Below are 8,864 nucleotides of genomic sequence, written 5' to 3' on the forward strand. Positions count from 1 at the left end.
CTTGTGTGTGTTTGGCTCAGTGCCTGGAGTGTGATCGTTGTGTGTGTACGTGTCTATGCGCGTCTGTGTGTCTGTGTGTTGTGTGTGTGTGTGTGTTTGTATGTGTGTGTGTGTTTGTGCATGGTTAGCTCAGTCCCTGGAGTGTGATATGTGTGCATGTGAATTTGTCTGCGTGCGTGTGTTTGTGCCTAAGTGTCTGGGTTCTAATTTCTGTGTGAGATTGTGCAGGTGTCTGAGTGTGTGCGCATCTGTCTCTGATCCTGGTTTGGTTTCCGTGTGTGTGCGTGTGTGTTTATGTCTGTGATGCGCGCGCATGTGTGTGTGTGTGTATGAGCAAGTCTGGCAAAGTGCCTGGGGGATAGTTTAGTTTAGTTTAGAGATACAGCACTGAAACAGGCCCTTCGGCCCACCGAGTTTGTGCCGACCATCAACCACCCATTCATACTAATCCTACACTAATCCCATATTCCTACCACAGCCCTACCTGTCCCGATATTTCCCTACCACCTACTTATGCTAGGGGCAATTTATTATGGCCAAGTAACCTATCAACCTGCAAGTCTTTGGCATGTGGGAGGAAACCGGAGCACCCGGAGGAAACCCACGCAGCCACAGGGAGAACTGTATGGCCTGTGTCAGTTTGTGTTTTTGTGCCTCAGTGCCTGGTTTGTAATCTTTGTGTTTGTGTGTGTTGTTTCTGTGTCTCCCTCAGTGCCTTTTGTCTGATTTCATGCCTGTGTTTGTGTATAACTAGCTTAGTGCCTGGGGTGTGATCCATGTGAGTGCGTATATCTGTGCGTGTGTTTGTTTGTGTTTCTGGCTTTGTGCCTGGGTTGTGATCAGTGTATGTGCGTGTGCGTTAGTGTGTGTTTGCGTGGGTGATGTGTGTACGAGTGTGTGTGTGTGTGTGTGCGTGTGTGTATGTGTGTGTATGTGAGTGTATGATGTGTTTGCGTGCGTGTGCTGGCCTGTATGTGCATGTGTGTATGAGATGTGTTTCTGTGTCTACCTCTATGCCTGTGGTGTGATATCTGGCGTGTAACTGTGTGTTTTTGGCTCAGTAACTGTGTGCATGTGAGTACATGTGGTTGTTTGCTTGTGTTTGTGTGTTTGAGTATCAGGCCGGGGTTGTGTTTTATGTCTTCATCTGTGTTGTGCGTGCGTCTCTGTGTTTGTGCTTGCATACGTGTGTATGTGTTTGCGTGTGTGTGTCTGTGTGGCTGTTTGTCTCAGGCCCTGAATTGTGCTCTGTGTGTGCGCGCGTTTATGTGTGGGTGGACGTTAGTGCATGTGCGTGACTGTGCTTATGTGCGTTTGTGCATATGTGTGTGCATGTCCATATTTTGTGTGTGTGTGTGTGTTTACTTCAGGTCCGGGTTGTGCTGTGTGTGCATTTCTGTGTCTCACTCAGTCAGGGCTTGGTTTTTCTGTGCTGTGTGTTTTTGTATAAGGACCTCGATTGTGCTGTGTGTCTATGTGTGTATGTTTATTTGTTTCCGTGTGTGTGTTACGGTTTCCTGGACCTCTGTTGTGTTGTGTGTGTGTCCTTGTGTGTGTGTGTGTGTTTGCATCAGGGCGCGAATTATGCTCTGTGTGTGCCCGTGTGTGTGTGTACATTGCTGTATCTCAGACCTGCACTGTGCTGTGCTATGCGTGTGTGTGTGTTTGTGTGCATACGCCTCAGTCCAGGGCTGTGCTGTGCGATTGTGCATCAGGACCTCGATTGTGCTCTGCGTCTATGTGTGTGCTGTGTGTGTGCGTGTGTTTCGTTGCATAAGTCCTCCATTGTGCTGTGCTGTGTTTGTGTGTGTGTGTCTGTGTTTTGTGTCCTCGGGCCTCGGTTGTGCTGTATGAGTGTGTGTGTGTGTGTGTGTGTGTGTGTGTGTGTGTGTGTGTGTGTGTGTGTGTGTGAGGCCTGAGTTGTGATTTGTGTCTTTGTGTATCTGTGTCTGTAGGTGGACGTGCACCTGCGTGTGTGGCTGCGTGTGTGTTTATCTCAGGGCCTGGGTTGTGTTTGTATCTGTGTATGCTTGAGTGTGTGTGTGCATATTTTATGCTTCAGTGTCCGGGTTATGCTGTGTGTCTTCGTGTGTGTGTGTGTGTGTGTGTGTGTGTGTGTGTGTGTGTGTGCGCGCGCATGTGTGCACACGTGATTGTGTGTGTGTCTGTACGTGTGTACGTGTGTTTGTCTGTGCGTATGCGTCTGAGTCTGTGAGTGTGTGACTGTGAGTGTCTGTGCGTGCGTGTGTGAGTGTATGTCCGTGTTTCTGTTGTGGTGTGCGTGTGCGCGTCAGGGACTGGACTGCGCTGTGTTTGCTTGTGTCCGTGTGTTTATGTGCATATGTGTGTCTGTGTGTGTGTTTCAGACCTGGGTTGTGCTTTGCGTCTTTGTGTATCTGTGTGTGTGAGTGCACGTGCGTGCGTGTGTGTGTCGGTGGGTGGTGTTGTCTCCGGGCCTGGATTGTGCTGTGTGTCTGTGTGTGTATGTGTTTGTGTGTGTGTTTGTGTGTGTGTGTGTGTGTGTGTGTGTGTGTGTGTGTGTGTGTGTGTGTGTGCCTGGCACTGTGCCTGGGTTGAGATTCGTGTGTGTACGTTTGCGGATTTGCGTGTGTGCATGTGTGTTTGTGTGTATCTCATGCCTGATGTGTGCTTTGTGCATTTGTGTATCTGTGCGTGTGTGTGCCTGTGTGTGCGTTTGTCTGAGGGATTGTGTTGTGTTGTGTGTCTGCGACTGTGTGTGCGACTGTGTCTCTCTGGGTGTAACTGTGTGTGTCTCCAGATTGCAGCAGTTCTAGGAAATCAAGGTTGGCAGGTGGACTGACTGGCAGTGAGAGAGCATTTTGATGATAGTGATCATAATTCGGTCAGTTTTAACGTAGTTATGGAAAAGGACAAAGATAGAACAGAAGTTAGAGTTCTCAATAGGGGAAAGGTCAATTTTACTAAAGTGAGGAGTGATTGAGCGAAAGTGGACTGGAAGCAACTACTTGAAGGTAAATCAGTCTCAGATCAGTGGCAAACATTCAAAGTGAAGATTCAAGGAGTTCAGTGTAAATATGTTCCCACAAAGAAAAAAAGGTGAGACGCCCAATTTCTAAAGCCCCATGGATGTCAAGGAGCCATAAGAGTAAGGGAAAGCAGAAAAGGAAAGCTTGTGTCCGATGCTGAAAACGCAATACTACGGAAAACTGGGAGTATTGAACGTGGAGGGACGAAATCAAAAGGAAATTAGGAAAGCAAACAGAGATCATGAAAGAATATTGGCAAGAAAAATCAATGTGAACCCAAAGATGCTGTTTCAATATATTAGGAGTAAGATGATAACTAAGGGGAGAGTAGGGACCACAATAGATCTAAAAGGTAACCTACATGGAGGGGAAGAAGATATTGGTATGGTTCTTACTTGACGCTTTGCGTCTGTCTTCACAAAAGAGCGGGACGATGAAGATATTGTAGTCAAGAAGGAAGAGTGTGAAGTATTGGATGTGATAAACATATTTTTAGATTTTAGAGATACAGCACTGAAACAGGCCCTTCGGCCCACCGCGTCTGTGCCGACCATTAACCACCCATTTATACTAATCCTACACTAATCCCATATTCCTACCACATCCCCACCTGTCCCTATATTCCCCTGCCACCTACCTATACTAGGGGCAATTTATAATGGCCAATTTACACATCAATCTGCAAGTCTTTTGGCATGTGGGAGGAAACCGGAGCACCCGGAGGAAACCCACGCAGACACAGGGAGAACTTGCAAACTCCACACAGGCAGTACCCAGAATTGAACCCGGGTCGCTGGAGCTCTGAGGCTACCACTGCGCCACTGTGCCGAGAGGAAGCATTATTGGGATTAATGTCCTTGAAATTTGACAAATCACCAGAGCCGAATGAAATCTACTCCTATCTGTTAAAATAAGCAAGAGAGAAAATAACAGAAGGTCTGACCATCATTTTCCATTCCTCAGTAGATACAGGTGTGGTGCTGGAGGATTGGAGAACTGCTAACGTTGTACCTCTGTTTCAAAAGCGATCGAGGGGTAGACCAAATAATTACAGGCCAGTCAGTCTAAACTCAGTTGTGGACAAATTATTGGAATCTATTCTGAGAGACAGGACAAACTGTAACTTAGAAAGGCACAGGTTAATCAAGGATAGTCGGCATGGATTGTTCAGGGAAGATCCTCTCTCACTAATTTGCATGCCTTTTTGAAAATGTAACAAGTTAGATAGATGAGGGTAGCGCAGTTGATGTGCTCAACATGGATTTCAGCAAGGCCATTGACAAACGCCCACATGGCTGACTGGTTGAAAATATAAAATCCCATAAGGTCCAATGAACTGCAGCAGGCTGGATCCAAAATTGGATCAGTGGCAGGAAACAAAGTGTAATTGTTGACGAGTGTTTTAGCGACTGGAGGGTTATTTCTCGTGGCATTCTGCAGGATTCAGTCCTGGGTCCCCTGCTTTTTGTGGTATAGATTAAGGATTTGGGGGTACACGTAGGGGGCATTATCAAGAAGTTCGCATGCAACACAAAGATTGGCCATGTAGTAGATAGCGAGGAGGATAGCTAAAGGCTGCAGGAAGATATTGGCGGTCTGGTCAGATGGGCAGAACAGTAGCAAATGGAATTCAACATGAAGCAATGTGTGGTGATGCATTTGGGGAGGTCAAACGAGGTAAAGGAATACACGATTAATGGGAAAACACTGAGAAGTATAGAGGAAATTAGGGACCTTGGAGTGAATGTCCATAGAACCCTGAAGGTAGCAGCACAGGTCGATAAGGCAGTTATCAAGCCCTTTGAATTCCTTTCCTTTATTACCTGAGGTGTAGAATACAAGAGCAGGGAGGTTATGCTGGAACTGTATAGGCCACAACTTAAGTACTTGTGCAGTTCTTGTCACTTCATTACAGAAAGGATCTAATTGCACTACAGAGAGTTCAGGGGAGATTTACGTGGATGTTGCCAGGACTGGATAAAATGCAGCTATGATGAAAAATTGGATAGTCTGGGGTTGTTCTCCTTGGAACAGAGAAGGCTGAGGGGAAATCTGATTGAAATGTAGATAATTTTGAGGGGCTGGATAGAGTGGGGGTGAATGATTCATTCACCTTAGCAGAGAGATCAGTGACGAGGGGGAATAGACATAAAGTGATTGCTAGAACAATTAGAGGGGTGATGAGGAATAAAACACCCAGAGGGTGGTGGTGGTCTGGAACACATTGTCAGAAAGGGTAGTTGAGGGGGAAACGCCGAAGTCATTTGAAAGGTGTCTTGTTGCACCTCAAGTGCTGTAATCTGCAGGGCTACGGACCAAATACTGGAAGGAGGGATCGGCTTGGGGAGGCAGGCGGAAGGGGGGCGGGGTCTTTGCTTGGCCGTCAGACACATAATGGGCCAAGTGGCCTCTTTCTCTGTTGTAAACATTCTATGATTTTTCCATGATTTTCTGGGTGCAGATAGACTGTTTTAATGAAGGTGTGTATATGTAGTCCGAAGCTCATCTCGGGATCAATTATGACACCAATGTGTGAACAGTCTGCTTTAGTCTCACACAGTTGCCAGGGAGAGGGATGGAGTCGGGAGCCAGGGAATGAACCTTGGAGCAGGGACTGAAAACAATGGCTTCAATCTTCTCAAATCTGAATTGTCAGAGCAGATGTGTGAGGTAATACATTTTATAAGGATGTTTGCGGAGAGACAACAGAAGCTACATGTTACAACTGTAAAGGGAGTGCAAGAACAGAGAGACCTGGGGCGTTTATGTGTAAATCATTGAAGGTTACAGGACAAAAAAAAGCAGTGAAACAAGCATATGCGATCCTAGGCTTTATAAATAGAGGCATAGAAAGCAAAAGCTGGCAACATATCCTAAATCTATATAAACACGACGGCTCATCTCAGTGCAAGACTCATTGAACAGCAGAATTTTAATCATATAGTACGAGGGATCTGGGAATTCAGTTATGTGGAGAGATTGGAGTATGTGGGATTGCTCTCTTTAGAATAGTGAAGAGTAAGAGGAGATTTAATATAGACGTTCAAAATCACGGAGGATTTTGATCGAGTAATTAATGTGAAACTGTTTGCAGTGTCAGAAAGTTCAGTATTAAGAAGACACAGACTGAAGGTAATTGATAAAGAACCAGAGGTGAAATGAGGAGAATTTCCTTACAGAGCGAGTTGTTGGGATCTGGAATTCATTGCCTGAAAAGATCATAGAACAGAGTCAATAATATTTTTCAAAAGGAAATTTAACAAATATTTGAAAAGAGCAATAAAAGCTACAGGAATCTGGGGAAAGAGGATAGAAGTGTAACTAATTAGATAGCTTTTTCAAAGAGACAGCACTGACAAAATGGGCCGAATATTCTCCTTCTGTGCTGCATCAATCTCTGATTCTATGGAAAAGAGAGAGAGAGAGAGAGTGAAGACAGAAAGAGAAAGAGACCGCATGAAAGTGTGAAAGAGGGAAAGGGAAATAGAAAGAGTGAGAAAATCGGGTATGCATCTTTTTTTCAGCAGAGTGGTCATGATATGCTCGTGCCCGTTCGTGGTGAGGCAGGTGACACACAAACTTCTTGCTGCCTCCTCATTTGCATGAATTCTTCGTGTCGCCCAGGGTGACCCGCGCTGCTGCCTGTCTGTACACTTAACAGGACCCTAACTGTGTGTGAGGCTGGCACGAGTTTCAACCAGGTTTCAGCTCTTAACGACAGTCTGTCCCTCTTAAAGGGAAGCTGCACTGAATCACAGGAGGCTGCTGCTTCTGACTGTGAATGCTGCAATTGGAGACAAGGTAAATGGAATACTAGGACAGAGGGAGGGCTCTGTTATTCTGATGTGTTGCTGGAGGCCTTAGTCATGGAGGGTGACAGGAGGAAAGAGGCCATGCTTCCGTGTGGTGGGGTGGAGATCCTGAAGAAACGCCCTCCATAGGGAATGGGAGCAGGGAGCAAGGGAGGTCAATGCACGAAGTCAACCCCCGAAGACCTGGCAACAGTGCCAGAATAGGTTTAATGAGCGCACACAGGTTGTGAACGTCAGTGAATTCATCTCCATATAGCATCTCCTGCTCCCAACACCAGCAAACTCTCACACTGCTCAATGTACCACACCCCCATCACTCATCCATCAGTAATCCCTCACATTCAGGACTCACACCTAACATTCACATACTCCATCTCACCCTCACACATCTTCAATTGATACCAGCCTCACACCCAACTCGTACTGCCTCCACATACCTCCAGCTATTCAGCTATGGCAGGCAAATCACCCAAACACAGTCCAACACAATCACTGAAACTCTGCACTCTCTCTTAAAGGACAAGGTTACCCATAAGCGCAGGGAGCAGCAGTGAACCGGAGGGGGTCAGCACGAATCATCCCCTGAGCCTGAGGGAGGCGAGGGTTCGCCATATCATGGGACCGGCTGTGACAGAGCCCGTAGCAACTGGCATCACGAGTGCATTCAGTATGATGCCATGTTCTGCCTTATGTCCCTTCTTAACTCCCACCTCCTCCTCATCCTGCTGTCTGGGCTAATGTGCAAGCTGCAGATGGTGGGACCATGGATGTCACTGTGGTGTATACGTGAGGTTGAGTGATTTGAGGATAGCACGTTTATAGATGTGGTCACATCGCAACTTAAGGAGAGAGGGAATGGGTGATGACCAGACAGTCAAGAAGAATCAGGCAGGTAGCACAGGAGACCCCTGAGTACATCTCACTCTCCAACCAGTATTCAATACTGAGGAAAGTAATGCTTCATCTGGGGACTGCAGCCAGAGACAAGTCTGTCTCAGCTATACAGGGAAGTACAAGGAAGACTGGAATGTTGATAGTGATAGGAGATTCAATAGCCACGGGAACAGACAGGCGTTTCTGAGGTCGCAGACATGTATCCAGTATGGTGTGTTGCCTCCCTGGTGTCAGGGTCATGGATATCACTGAGCAGCTGCAGAGCATCCTGAAGGTGCAGGGTGAACAGCCAGCAGTCGCGGTGCACATCACAACCAAAGACACAGGCAGAAAGAGGGAAGTGATCCTACAGTCAGAATTCAGGGAGCTGGGAACGATGTTAACAAGCAGGACCTCAAAAGTTGTAATCTCCGGATTACTACCAGCACCTACGCAAGTAATTAAAGACACGGGAATGCATGGCGGGAAAGATGGTGCTGGTGGGAATGTTTTACCTTGCTGAGACACTGGGATCATTTCTGGAGAATGTGGCATCTGTACAGGCCGGACGGTTGCACATAAATGGAGCTGGGACCAATTTCCTTGCGGGCTGATTTGCTAGTGTTATCGAGGGGAGGGAGCGAGGGTGATATGAGTGTTTAAATTAACTTGACAGGGGTGTCGGAACTAGCAGGAAATACCACGGAAGAATACCAAGGGGCACAGAGTACAGGGAGATATAGGTAAAAGTACAAGAATATATAAGTTATTTGGTGAAATAAGAGTAACGGAGAAAATAATCCGGTGCAAATTAGGTTCACTAAGCATGTATGAGAATGCATGGAGTATGGTTGATGAGACAGGTGAGGTACAGGCGCAGATTGCCATGTGGAAATATGATGTTGTGGCTATAACAGAGACCTGGCTCAAAGAAAGTCAGGACTGGGTGTTAAATATTCCTGGATACAAGGTGTTCAGGAACGATAGGAAAGGTTAAAAAGGGGTAGGGGCGGCGGTATTGATGATGGAGAGCATTTCAGTGCTGGCGAGAGAGGATATTCCAGAGGGGCCAAGGATAGAATGAATTTAGCTAGAGCTACTGAACAAAAAAAGGCGCAGTTACATAGCTCAGTGTTGCCTATATGTCACCAGCTAGTGGGAAGGACGTGGA

Source organism: Heterodontus francisci, unplaced genomic scaffold (assembly GCF_036365525.1).
Source record: "Heterodontus francisci isolate sHetFra1 unplaced genomic scaffold, sHetFra1.hap1 HAP1_SCAFFOLD_158, whole genome shotgun sequence".
Taxonomy (NCBI): domain Eukaryota; kingdom Metazoa; phylum Chordata; class Chondrichthyes; order Heterodontiformes; family Heterodontidae; genus Heterodontus; species Heterodontus francisci.